This window comes from Crocuta crocuta, unplaced genomic scaffold (assembly GCF_008692635.1).
Source record: "Crocuta crocuta isolate KB4526 unplaced genomic scaffold, BGI_CrCroc_1.0 scaffold290, whole genome shotgun sequence".
Lineage (NCBI taxonomy): Eukaryota > Metazoa > Chordata > Mammalia > Carnivora > Hyaenidae > Crocuta > Crocuta crocuta.
In genome coordinates, this window is record NW_027527429.1 from 5,261,249 (window position 1) to 5,274,311 (window position 13,063).

Below are 13,063 nucleotides of genomic sequence, written 5' to 3' on the forward strand. Positions count from 1 at the left end.
GGGGGGGCCCTGAATCCAAGCACAGGTGTCCCGACGGGAGGAGGAAGATGTGGATGGAGACCCGGACCCACACAGAGGGAGGGAGGCCACATGGAGGCGGAGTGGAGGGCTGCAGCCACTGACTGATGATGGGTGACCGTCCAGACTGGGGGTAAACTGACGCCAAGGCTTCCCAGACGCTGGGGAGAGGCAGGCACGGGCTCTTCCAGAGGAAGCGTGGCCCCCGCAGGTGCCCGGGTTTCATGCCTGCAGCCTCGGGGCTGTGAGTTTGAGTGCCTGTTGTGCGGTAATAGGCACACACAGCATTTGTTGGTCGCTGAGTGACGGTCAGGCTCTATTCTAGGNTGGGGCTGTAAGACTGAGTGCCTGTTGTGCGGTAATAGGCACACACAGCATTTGTTGGTCGCTGAGTGACGGTCAGGCTCTATTCTAGGCTGTTCCTGAGACAGCCAATAACTGCCTCCACGGTACCGGCGAGAAACTGAGGTTCGGAGAGGCTACAGAGCTGGTCCGAGGCCTCGCAGCTCCCAAGAAGCGGGCGAAGGGTTCTACGAGCCTACGGCAGGAGCCCGCCTGCCCGCCTCCTGGGGCTGGCATGAGCCTCGCACGCGGACCAGAGGGACCAGCTCATTTCTAGACGATTCCAAGACCACGAGCTGCATGTCCCCCTGCCCCTCCAGGCAAACCTCGGCCCAGCTCCTGGGGACCAGGGCAGGACCCCAGAGTTGTGCTGCTGTGGTGGAGGTAACAGGGGGGTCGGAAGGCTGCTCCCATTTCTTTTTCTCAAGTCAAGGCAGCAATCAGCAACCCTGGCATGAATCATTCTCTGTTTCTCACAGAGCCTCGGCCACAAGTCTGTGCCAGGTGGAGATAACGTGGACTTCAGCTGACCTGACACTTCCTACGGGGACAGAGAGCGGACCAGAGGCTCTAGAAGCCATGCCTTCTGATAATTCGCAGCTTGTTTTCCCAGGAGTTCTGATGGGGACACAGAAGAGGCGCTTTTGGACCTCTGGAGTGGGTGACATAGAGCAAAGGGCAGCTGGGAGAGAAGCTTTTCTTTTGTCTCCAGCTAAAAATCAAAAGTCCCTGAGTATGACCATTCTGTACAGAGGCGAAGAAAGGGACGGGAGAGGTGGCCACGCCCACGTAGCAAGGGCACCACCCGGAAGGTCACTGTCCTCTGCGCTGCTCTTCACAGGTCGTGCCCCGACGCCTGGCTGACGCTCGGTGCCATCTTTGATCGGCCCCGGGTCCTAGTTACTTGGGTGCATGTCTCATCTGGCAGCTTTCTCGCCACTGGAGCCTTGCATGCCATGACTACTCTCTCCTCTCTCCCTGTGCTCGCCTTCGAGGGCACCCGTGTCTTCCCAGCTCCCCCGCGGCTGGTCCGCCCACCTTCCTTCAGAGATGGCCCTCCCTCCACCGGCCCAGAGTGCCTGGTGGCCCACTGCCCACCCCTATCTTTCTGCTCTGGTGGCTTGGGGCATGCTCCTCAGGGGGCCTTGCCACAGCCGGGCCACCCTAGGCAACGGCTGGGGGGGGGTCTCTGCTGGTCCCCAAACCCCTGTGTCTATGCACCACCCTCACAGACACTGCCTCCCACACCCACTCAGGATGCCAACATGCTGGCCTTCCCCCCCTCCCCGCACCCCTGCATTCCCATCCTGGCACAGGGCACCACCCAGGAGTCACCCATCCTAGACCCCCTTCTGCCAACCCGCTGACTCTGATTGGAACAGAAAACTCTTTCTGGAAAACAGTATTTCTCAACCTCGGCCCTACCGCCGTGGGGGGGCCTGCTCATGTCTTGCCGTGAGGCTGTTCTGTGCATGGAAAGGCCAGCCGCACCCCGGCCTTTACCCGCCGGATGCCAGAGGCACCCCCAGCCTCAGCTTCGGCCACCGGTCGTGTCCCCAGACGCTGCCCAATGTCCCCAGGAAAGCATTGCTGCGAAGGGCCAGACAGTGAGTTTCTCAGGCTCTGGGGGCCTCTACTGTAGCTCAGCTCTGCTCCCCAAGGGCCAAGATGCACAGACGATGAACGGGTGGGCAAGGCTGGGTCCCAATAAAACCCCTACGAAAACGGTGCACGCGGGGTCTGGTGCACACGGCCCCGGGGCCGTCCTCTGCTGGCCACGGCTCTAGCCGGCGCCTGCTCCCTAGGCTTCCTTCCTGCACATCCCATGTCTCACTTGGGCCCCCACCCCCCACCTGCTGTAACCTGGCCCCTGAAAAGCAGAGATCATGTCAATTCTAACCAAGAGATTGTATCAGCAGGCAGGCCCCGTGCCAAATGCTTTAACAGCTAACTTAAATCTCCAAAGCAGGTTCGATTAGTAGAGATAATGAAACAGATTTGGAGAAACAATGCATCCCAGGATACACAGGGGCTGGGTGGTACCCAAACCTTCACCTTAACCTTGACCCTACACAGGCCATTTGCTGCTGTCACTGCACCTGCCCAGCGTCCTCCCCTATCACCTCCTGTCTCTGCCCATCGCTGGGTCCCTGGGCACAGCCACAGGATGGCGGGTGGCCCTGGATGCTGTGGCAGCACAGGCCAACACTCCTCTCTGTGGTCTGGATGCTGGTGGAGCCGGAAACCCCCAGGCCGGTGGCCCCAGGGGGTGAGGGGGTGAGCTAGGCGTGCAGAGCCCGCCGGTCCCGAGAAGCCTCCACCCCACAGGCTCCCTCTGCGAGGTTTTTGTATCGCTCTTAAAAATCCATTGAAAATAAAAGGGAATATGCTTTGTTTCCCATAGAAATGCTATTCTTCAGATTTCTGACTGATCCATTCTTTACTAAGACCCAGGAATATTAGGTAGGACACCGCCCAAAGCAGCAAGTAGCCCTTCTGAGATTTCCTTGGCCACATCCATCTCCAAAGGAGAAAGGGAGAGGGGAGGGGAGGGGAGGGGAGGGGAGGGAAGAAGACAGAAAGGAGGAGGAGGAAAAAGCCTGGCTGGTTCCAAGCAGGAAGAGATAAAGGAGGCGAAGTCCAAGGTCCCACCGCCCACCTGCTGTCCCGTTTCCGCCTGCACCTGCTCTGCGGGCGGGAAGAGTCGGTGCCCGGTGCATGCCCCCAGTGCGGGGAGGGCAGCGTCCTCAGGTGCCCCCACTACAGTCAGCCCAGGACAGGATTAGTGGCTGGAGCCAGGGGGCGAGAGACGGGCAGCTGCAGGGTCACCCACACTGTCAGGGGCACGGGGACCCGACCTTGGGATGGCCGGTGCAGTTGCTTAACAGAGGCTGAGTCCCGGGCATGAGGGGACTCCCGGGTAGCACGTTGTTCAGAGCCATAGGCCTAGGCCCCACTTCTCCTTTCCCGCCCCCACCACGTTTTGCTATAAGATGTGTGTTAAACCTGAAAGATCTGGTTGTCAGGGAGGGTTCAGTAAACCTCTGCCTGTTCTTGGTCTTTAAATTTTTTAAAAAAGTTTTATTTAAGTAATCTCTACACCCAACGAGGGGCTCGAAGTCACGACCCTGAGATCAAGAGGCGCACGCTCTTCCGACCGAGCCAGCCGGGTGCCCTTGCATCTGCTTCTAGTCTGATGGGTCCCCAGATGGTGGGGGCAGGACAAGTGTGGACATGAGGTGGCCGAGAATGGCAGCGGCCGACCAGGTCAGTCGGGGTCTGAGAAGTACAGGTTCCGGGGCCCTGCCCCGGCGTTTCACTGGGTGGGGACGGGCCAAGCTGTCCCTCGAGAGTCCCGACAGGAAGCATCCTTTGAAGGGACTTTAATCAAAAGGAATTAGGTCAAGCCCTGGTTCTTGGGACTGGCACGGGGGCAGGATGGGGGACTGGAGCCCAAAGGGAGAGGTTCCTCCACGAACCGGAAGCCGAGAGAAGAGAGCTCGCAGAATTTAGTTAGAACATCAAGCAGAATGAGTCTTAGCGCTACGTGCCGTCGCCAAGAGGAAGAAACAGCCCAAGTGTCACAGCCGACAAGACACGGTCCAGCCGTACAACGGACGTTACCTTCCATGAAAAGAAAGGAGATTCTAACACGAGCCCCGACACGACTATTCAAGTGGAAGAAGACGGTCACAAAAAGTCACACACCGTGGGGCTCCAGAGCAGGCGCGATGGAGACGGAGAGCCGGGCAGCAGCTGCCGGCAGCAGGGCCACGGAGGGATGTCGAGTGACTGCCCAGAGGTCTCTTTTTGGGTAGAGTGTTTTGGAGCTAGGTGGAGGCGGTGCTCGCACAACCTTGCGAATGTACCAAATGTCACTAAATCAGGACGCTTAAAAAACGTGCCCATTGGAAAAGCCCATTAGGGGCTAAAATGCTGTGTCTGAGCCGGGCCGGCGGTCTGAAACGATGCCTTCGCTGCAAAGCTTGTACCCGCGGCGGCTTATTCTAGTTATAATCAGGACGAGACCACTCTAGGACAAAGGGGACCTGCGTGCAGTCAGGAGAAAGGCTTACGGACGCCTCAGGAGAAGCAGGCGGAGGAAGAAGCCGTAAACAGGGGGATGGAGGCGGCAGTGTCCGAGGTGCTGACCGAGAGCCCCGGGGCGCTGGGGCCCCGTTGTAGCCGCACACCCTGAATAGAGACACGCGTGGGGCCATCTTGGGGGCCGTTTTGGGCTCTAAAGACCCAACTCCAGCTCACTAAGCAAAAGGAGGAGCACACTGGGTACCCACGGTCAGGCCGAGGGAGGCCAGAGCTGGGCCCCTGAAGCCACGCGGACGCGGACACTCACACCTCCCAGCCTCCAGCCCGTCCAGCGGGACCAGCTGTATCCACACATGCACTTCTGTATGAGGTGGGAGTGCGATCGGGAAAGCGCCACACGCGTGTGACTGCAGCTTCTCGTTCCCATTTTACAGATGAGCAAATTAAGGCACAGCAGCGCGTGGGTCATTGGGGCCGCACAGCTGTCAGTCACCCAGACAGGTTGGCTCCGGGGTCTGGGCCGCACCCCTCCAGAACCACACTGGTCACGTGGGAGCAAAAGTTCTCCCCAAGAGGGTTCTTCCTACTAAATGATACGGAAACACGCAGCGACTGTGTGCCACCCCCATCTATGCAGCCTGGACACATCCACCCAAGTGTCTGATCTCACATCAAATCCGTGAGCGGGCAGCCTGGCCACCAGGGCCTGGGTCTGTAGGATCTAAGCCCACGCCTGAGTCGGGACTCGGGGACCAGGAGACACAGTCTGGGTCGTGCTGGTCAGGCCTCACTGGAGGACTGCCGTCTGCACCCCGCCCCGCCACACCCTGTCCCCAGGGCCCCTTGACGGGCCTCACGCAGCCTCATTCAGATTCTCTCTGACGCCCCGTCACTTGGGGTACCTTGAAGAATTTCCACAGAAACCTGGCATCCCAAGGTGGGGCAAACTATTTTCTAGTGACTTATATGCAAATCTGCCCCCTAATGAATATTCATGTCCTGGCAGAAGGGGGCCTGGTTCTCAAGGTACATTAAATCCCTCTGAAATCAAGAAATCCAAGCCAGATAGGAATCTGGTGAGCACTGTTCCCCTCAGGCCCCTGGACTCTGCTAGAGTCGGGCGACTTCCCCACATGGACAATTCTAGAAGCCTGCTTAGCCTTCCACCATCTGACCCCAGATCTCTTGCTATGGGGACCCTGGGTGATGGCTGAGGCTGGACATTTTGGTCTGACCTCCAATCCCTGTTCGGTTTCTGCGAGGCACAAAGCTCCCTCATGTGAACGATGGATGAGGCAGTAATTACCATCCGGCTCGCCCTACCTCTCCCTGAGAAGATCAGAGCAAATCTAAGACAGCTTTGCAAACTGTAAAGCGCTGTGCAAAATTTAAATATAAAACAAAGCTACAGAAGAGCTCTTCAAAACACATTTCTCTTCCTGAAGCTTCCTCTTTGCCAGATCCAATTTTGGCCCCAGGATCTCCTGCACCATTTGTTAACAAAACCAGCCTACCTTGAAAGCGACAGTCCATTAACTTCTCTTCTAACGCTGCTTCAAGACCTCAACACCGTGCAACTTACAATTGGGGAGGATGCACGGATGGCCTGTTAGTAGTGTGGACGCTGCCCCTTGATCTGGACACTAGGTTTCCATTAACCGCCTGCACAGCGCCTTTGCCGTTCATGTGTTGTTCTGAGTAAGCCCAAGTTCACCTAACACCCAAAGCACTGTCATAAGCCAAGGTTTTCCCATTCTGTAAATGAGCAAATAGTACTTGCATGTAACAAAAAGCAAAAGAAATAAAGATAAAGAGACAAGAGATTTAACTGGTTTCCATCCAGTTTCACATTGGTTTCAGCTGAGTACTCCCCCAAGGAGAATATTCGGTGCCTCTGTCGGGGAGAACCCCCCCCGCCCCCGCTCAATTTACTCAATTTACCTCCAATGTATCTTATCTGTAAAGTTCTGCCACAGACCATCCAGAAGGAGCACGCGAGGAGGAGCCGCGGGCCCAGGTGAGCCACCCCCGCTCGCTCACTGATAAATATGATGTTCGACGGGACAAGATGCAGCCCAGAGGGTGGTGGACACTGTCAGAGGCCAGCCCAGGCCAAGCTACACATCACCCAGTGATACCAAACGTCACCGACAACTGAAGAAGGCTGCACATTCCAGCTCCTACAGGGAACAGCGAGTGTAAACAGGATTTACAGTGACGACAAAAAAAAGGAAGGAAAAGGATCAAGTTGTGTTTACTGAGCAGAGTCCGGGGCGGCCTGGGGTTGGGGGCGTGGGTCCCTGTTCACAAGCAGCCAAGGCGACAGGCACGCCACCCAGATGGAGAGCATGGCAGACCCTCACCAGGGCAGACCCCTGACCTGTTGGGACAGCAGCCAGCCAGGTTGTCAAGGGACGACACCATGACCTTGGGAAGGCACTGTGACCTTGGGAAAATGCCGAGCTCGGACAGATGCAGGCTTTTTTTAAGTTTCTGCTTCCTCTCCTGCCAAATGCAAAGCTTGGCTCCAGGGCTTTTAAGTCCCTCCCCACTCTTGACAGAGCGGAAAGGAGGTCCTGGGCGCATCGCAAGTAGAACTCCAGGACATGCATCTGCCTGACGGCAGCCTGCAAAGCGCCACCAGAGTGTGCCAGGAAGGTCCAGGCTGATCCCTCTGCCCAGCCGTCCTGTGGGCCAGCTGCTCGCCTCTTGGAAAGAGGGGCCTCAAGTTACCCACTTTGGCCAGCGGGGCATATTAATCCCTCTTCCGACCTTGGGACCCTCGGGCCAGCCTGAACTGGGGAGGGCGATGTGCCTGACGGGCAACATGAACCGAAATGTCAGGGGAGGGCCGCCCCCTCGACCACATCAACCGCATGTCTGGAGAAGCCACATGACGGATGCTCAGGTCCTCAATAAAGACAGGGGAAGAGGAAGGTTCCGAGAGGCTAAACGGCTTGTCCAAAACGATGGGGTGGTGCCAAGCCCAGAAGGAAGGAAGATGGGGGAGGGGAGAGGGAGGGAGGGAAAGGAGACTGCACGTAAGTCCAGGTGCGGATGAGCGCAGACCTCCTCACCTGCCTGGGAGGACCAGCCGTCACTGTCTGGCCCAGGGACACCCCCACGGCCTCGCGCCTTTCCCCAAGGGACCCACGATGGACGCCCCATACAGGGGTAGCCAATCCACGGCCTGCCTGCCCACCTCGCAACTCAACTGTGGACTGGCCCGAAAGGATGAGCTGTTCCAAAGGCTTCTCAGGGCTGGAAGCTGGGAAATGCAAGGTGGCCGGGGGGCGGGTCCCGCTGAGGACTGCAGTGCATTGGCTGGAGGCCATTCCTGGGCCAGGTGCATGCAGGGTAAGCAGCAGAGGCAGGTGACAGGGCAGAAGCATGGTGGGAGGGGAGGGAGTAGAGGGGGNATCTCTCAGATCCTGGTTCTCAGGTCCTTTGCAACCCACTGTGCTTGGCCTGGATCCTTCTAATAATCCTTGTTTTCCCCCTCTTGGGCAAGTTTTTATTAAAAAATTTTTTTTAAATATTTACTTATTTTTCAGAGAGAGAGAGAGAGAGAGAGAGACAGGGTGAGAGCAGGGGAGGGGCAGAGAGAGAGGGAGACACACAATCTGAGGCAGGCTCCAGGCTCCGAGCTGTCAGCACAGAGCCCGACACGGGACTCGAACCCACGAGCTGTGAGATCCTGACCTGAGCCGGAGTCAGATGCTCAACTGACTGAGCCACCCAGGCGCCCCTCTCTTGAGCAAGTTTGAGTGCATATTTAATTGAATTTGATCTGTAAGAACTTTCTAGACACTGGCTCTATTCTTACAGACAAGTAAACTAAAGTCTAAGGAAATTAAGGTACGCAAAACACTCCTGGGTTCATAATTGAAATTCGTCTATACTTAGAAAAGACGAAAGTGCTAAGCGCTTCGCAGGGACATTTTCTGACCGGAGAATAATACACTCACTCTGCCCTTTCCAAGTGCAGTCCGCCCCATCAGCTTTAAACAATGAACTAACAAAGGGGTAAACTCAAGCCAGAGATAGGAAAATGTGGGAGTTTCTGATTAGATTGGTCCTTTGTAGTCTGAGCGGGTTTTAGCCAGAGACTGGGAGGCTCTGGAAATAAACGATGGGGGACTCTTCCTTTGCTCACACCTTTATCTCCAAACCCTCAAGTATGTTAAAAATGTCTCTTCTGTCCTCAGGCAGGAGGGGCGGGAGGGTTAACACACTAACACAGGAGGCTTTTGAAAAGGCAGGAGCAGTTCTGAGAGTAACTCCTTGCGGGGAGTGGCTTGGGTCTCTCATCCGTCCACATTCCCCAGACTGCACTTTGCTGGCCCATGACCTCACTCAGATTCAACTGCGCCCTTGACTTTACGAGGGGGCACCAACGTGAGATATTTTCAGGCAGAGGTTTTGAACGAGGCTGAGCACGGTCTCAGGCTGGACGCATGGCTTCGGGGCTGCCCTCTCCCTACTACTGACCCCTTCTGACCCTGCAAGGTCAGCCCCTGCCCCAGGGGGTGTCCGTGCAGACTTCGGCAGGTGCAGAATCAGGTGCAGAATGGGTGCCTTTAGGTCATCTGGCCAGAGGCAGTCCAAGCAGTGCTGGGTGTCACGGCGTGGAGGGCGTGGGGCTTAGCTGCTCTGTCACAAGGACATCTGAAAGGGGACCTCCCAACGTACACACTGCAGCCGGACTCAAACCTCAAAACTAACCACTTAGTGGTAGCCAGGGGATGGGGGCAGGGGGCGATGGGAACAATTACTTACTGGGTACAGGCTCTTCTCCGGGGTGATGAAAACATTGGAAACCAGAGAGAGGCGGTGGCTACACAACACGGGAAGGCACTAGATGCCAGGAAACTGTGCACTTCAAAATGGTTAATTGAGGGGTGCCTGGGCGGCTCAGGTGGTGATCCTAGGACCATGGGATGGAGACCCGCGTCGGGGTCTGCACTGAGCGTGCTTAAGCCTGCTTAAGATTTTCTTTCTCTCTCTCTCTCTCTCTCCACCCCCTTAGTTGCCGTGTGCACATGTGTGCGTGCACTCTTGCTCTCTAAAATTGGAAAAATAAAGAGAGGCGCCTGGGGGGCTCAGTTGGTTAAGCATCCAACTTTAGCTCAGGTCATGGTCTCACAGACTGTGGGTTCGAGCCCCACGTCGGGCTGTGCTAGAGCCTGGAGCCTGCTTCAGATTTTCTGTCTCCCTCCCTTTCTGTCCCTCCCCTGATCGCGTTCTGTCTCTCTCTCAAAAATAGATAACCATCAAAAAATTTTTTTCAATAATCAATCAATCAAATAAAATAAGTAACTGGATATAATGTGAATTTCACTTCAAAACAAAACCAAACAAAACACTCCCAAACCCTACACAATCAGAAAAGTCTGGAGATGCCCAGCCTGAAAAGTAGCCCCTAGAAAGAATTAGTAGGTGATTCTGACGTGGTCCAGACAGACTGTGCCGGGCCAGAGTCAGCTCTACAGAGAGGAGGAATCCAGGTAGCTCACTGGTAGCTTCCTTTAAGATCAAGTCATTCCTGAATTGTATCCTTGACTTTCAAGCAAATCTACAGTTCTAAAAGAAAAATGTGATCACCTGTTTATTTTTACTCTAAAAATTAAGCTCTGGGGCTCACGTTTGTGGCTTGTGACTTGTTTCCACTGGCCGGCACTGACTCGGAGGTCCCTGCCCACGTGAGCCAGGCACCCTCCCAGGACCCAGGTAGAGGGGGGCCCCCGGGCAAGGAAGGAGTGGTTGAGGCCACACAACGCGGGCTCCAGGATTGGGATTCTCTACTTCCTAATAACTCTCTGAACTTGAACTTGAATGAGGTTACTCCCTTGAGCCTCATCTCTCATCTGTAAAATGGGCAGCACAAAAGCGTAGCAGGGTAGATAAAGCTTGTGGAGGGTGGTTGGCAGAAGCCTTCCCAGGCACTGGCTGAAGCGTGGGAACGAGCCTCGGTCTCCCCTCTGGGGGAGGAACTGAGCTCAGCCCTGGGCTGGCACACTCCCTGAGATGCAGGGCCAAGTTCTAGTACTTGCCGGTGACGCGGTCATTCACATTGGCCTTAAAGCGACGAGAACCAGAGTCAGGGCTCTCACTCCTGCTCCCTCCCATGGTCCGTCGTGCTGAGAGGCAAACATTAAAGCAGGTGCTTTAAGAACCTGTTTCTGGGGGTGTGACAAGGAGCTCAGCAACAGGTTAAGACTCTAACTCGGAGTCGCAGGGATCACGTGCAAATCACAAAATCAGGCACCGGCAAAACTCTGGACGAACACACTGACCCTGGGAGGCCCCACCTGACAATGAACTTGAGATAAACCAGACCTTGAATATTAAGATGCACAGAGAAACTGCATTTATGCTGGGGGGGGTGGGGGAGGAAGGCACAAAAACTGGCCACACGTGTTAAGATCCACCTCCCCCCACCCCGTTATTTATTTATTTATTTTTACCACAGCCAGCAGATGGTCTCTTTAAATGCTGTAGGACATATCCACTACCACTGAATTTCAACCCCAAAACAAGCAAGGGGGACCCTCCCCCTCCAGGCTCCTAGGAGCCCGTTATGCCAAGATGGAGACAGGAGGCACGAGTCTGGCTCATGTCTAGAAGGAAGGCGCTGGCCCCCCCCCCTGCCTTCCTCTTCGCGGGCATCTTGCTCCCCGGGGAACCCTGGTTCGGTGCCAGGACTTGCAAGCTGCATAAATACCACTCAGGCTGCCGCTGGTGCAGGACAGGGGTCCCAGGCAGGGGCTCCCACTAACTTCCTGCTGCTTACTTAGGAGGCGGTGGCCCGCGCTTGCCAAGCTAACCCCCCATCCAACCCCAGAGGCGAGACCAGGCGCGGGTCGGACAGGGAGCCGTGTTGTACAGCCCGCCGCTGTCTATCAAGTTTATCTAGAGAAGAAAACCGAGCTGCATGTTTGCTGGTTGATTTCAGAAACCCTGGCATTCTGGCCAGTGCCAGGCCAGAAGAATGCTCGGAATCTGGACGCCTTTCACTGGGTTTCGCTGCAATCCAAACAGACCACAGCCTCCAGGGCAAGGGGCTGTACTTATAAGGCAAGGGTAGAAGTATTTTAAGTCCTGAGATCTTAGTGTTGGGGGGGGACTGACCCAGGGGTCAGAAGGCTCCTAAATTCCTCACGTCACTATTAAAAGCCCCCAGGGCGTAACCTGCAGGCATCCCAAACATTCTTTCCGTCCTAAAGCAGAGACAGGGATAGGAGACCTGATCTAGAAGGTCGGGGAATAAGAATGTTGGAACAAATTCCCATCATCCATCCCCCTCCCCAGCTGAACAGAGGATACAGAAGGCTTAAGGGAAACCTGGACTGAGTCAAGCAGCTGTCCGCTTTCTTTGGAAGGGCTTTTATTACTCAAACATGATCTGGAAGGGAGCAGGCCCCCAAGCTGTTCCTTACAACTCCCCTCTCCCGCCCACGGTGCGCAGAGGCCCCGTGTAATTCTAGCTGATCCTTTCCCCTGGGGAGGACACACGTGCGGTTTTCAAACACAGGAAGGCCGCACCGCGTGGTGTGGACGACCCCGCCAAGGGGACTCTTCCACTGCTGGCCGAGGGAGTAAGAACCACGAGCCGCTGAGACCCCACTTCGGAGCGGGATCACGTGGGGACTCGACTCCTCCCAGGAGCAGGGAGTTATGTACAGACGTTAACAGTCACGACACAGTGTACGCCTGAAACCAATGAAGGAACACTGTAGGTCAAGTGCACCTTCGATAGTAAAAGTCAAAAAAGAGAAAAGGCAAGAAAGTACCCGAGGACAGCGTCCACTCGTCCTCGCTGCGGGATGCCGCCCCTGCTCGGGAACACGGGCGATGCCTCCTTCTGATGTTCTGCCAACGCGTTCCCGGGACAAATGCCTTCCCAGGGCTCCCCAGTGGGTGACCCGTAAGCGCGGCCACATGGCGCCATCTCAACCTGCACCTCGTCACGGGTGGCCATTGTCTGGGAGCTCATCACTCTTCGGTTTTAAGAGTAACTCCTTTGTGCATACACAGAAGGACGGCCCACCTGGGCTCTGCCCACCTGGCTTCTGGGTAGAGCAGAATGTTCCATCGGCCACACCAGAAAGGGACGTCACCGGTGCTGGGCACACCGGTGCCACCTGACCTTCCCGTATTGGGGACACTGAGAGCTGAGGAGGTGGTGAAGACAGCCCCGAGGGAAATGTCTGCAGTGCTGCAAACGGCCAAGAAGCTTCCAGAAGCGACTCCCCGCTCCGGGGCAGCTCTGCAGGCGCGTGGGGCCATCTCCCCACATGCTGGCCACGACACCACACGGCCCCCACGAAGCAGGCCCGGGCGGCCACTCGCCCCCACACCTTGCTGGTGTGGCTTACCTGCGACGGGCCACGGGCTTCCCGACGTCAGAGCAGAAGCCCCGGGAACCGGCCTTCCGTCCCGAGGAGGGAGGTGCTGCAAGACACAAGGGGAACCGAGGACTCAGGGCGTCGGTTCAGCCGGACTCTTCGGGGTCAGAGTCCCCTCCCTGTGCTGTGGGGATGTTGGGGATGCTGTGCCAGGCCATCAGGATGCCCTGCCCATCCCCGTGGCGTTGGGGCCCCAGCCTGGCACTGCGCCGCTGCAGACCCTCCCCAGAGAGCCGCCCCCTCCCTAC

General features: G+C 56.5%; 1 protein-coding gene across 2 annotated transcripts in view; it reads right to left on the bottom strand.

The window, feature by feature from the left end:
• The window catches only part of SH3BP4 (SH3 domain binding protein 4), a 51,396-nt gene extending 38,532 nt beyond the window's left edge, over nucleotides 1–12,864 (bottom strand). Inside the window, exon 1 of one of the 2 annotated variants that reach the window (XM_077757606.1) lies at nucleotides 12,786–12,864. The gene's annotated coding sequence lies outside the window, so the exon portion shown is untranslated. Of the gene's footprint in view, nucleotides 1–6,348; nucleotides 6,424–12,785 lie in introns of those variants that run through there. The other variant, XM_077757609.1, reaches the window with a different exon arrangement.
• Between the last annotated feature and the right edge of the window lie 199 nt (nucleotides 12,865–13,063).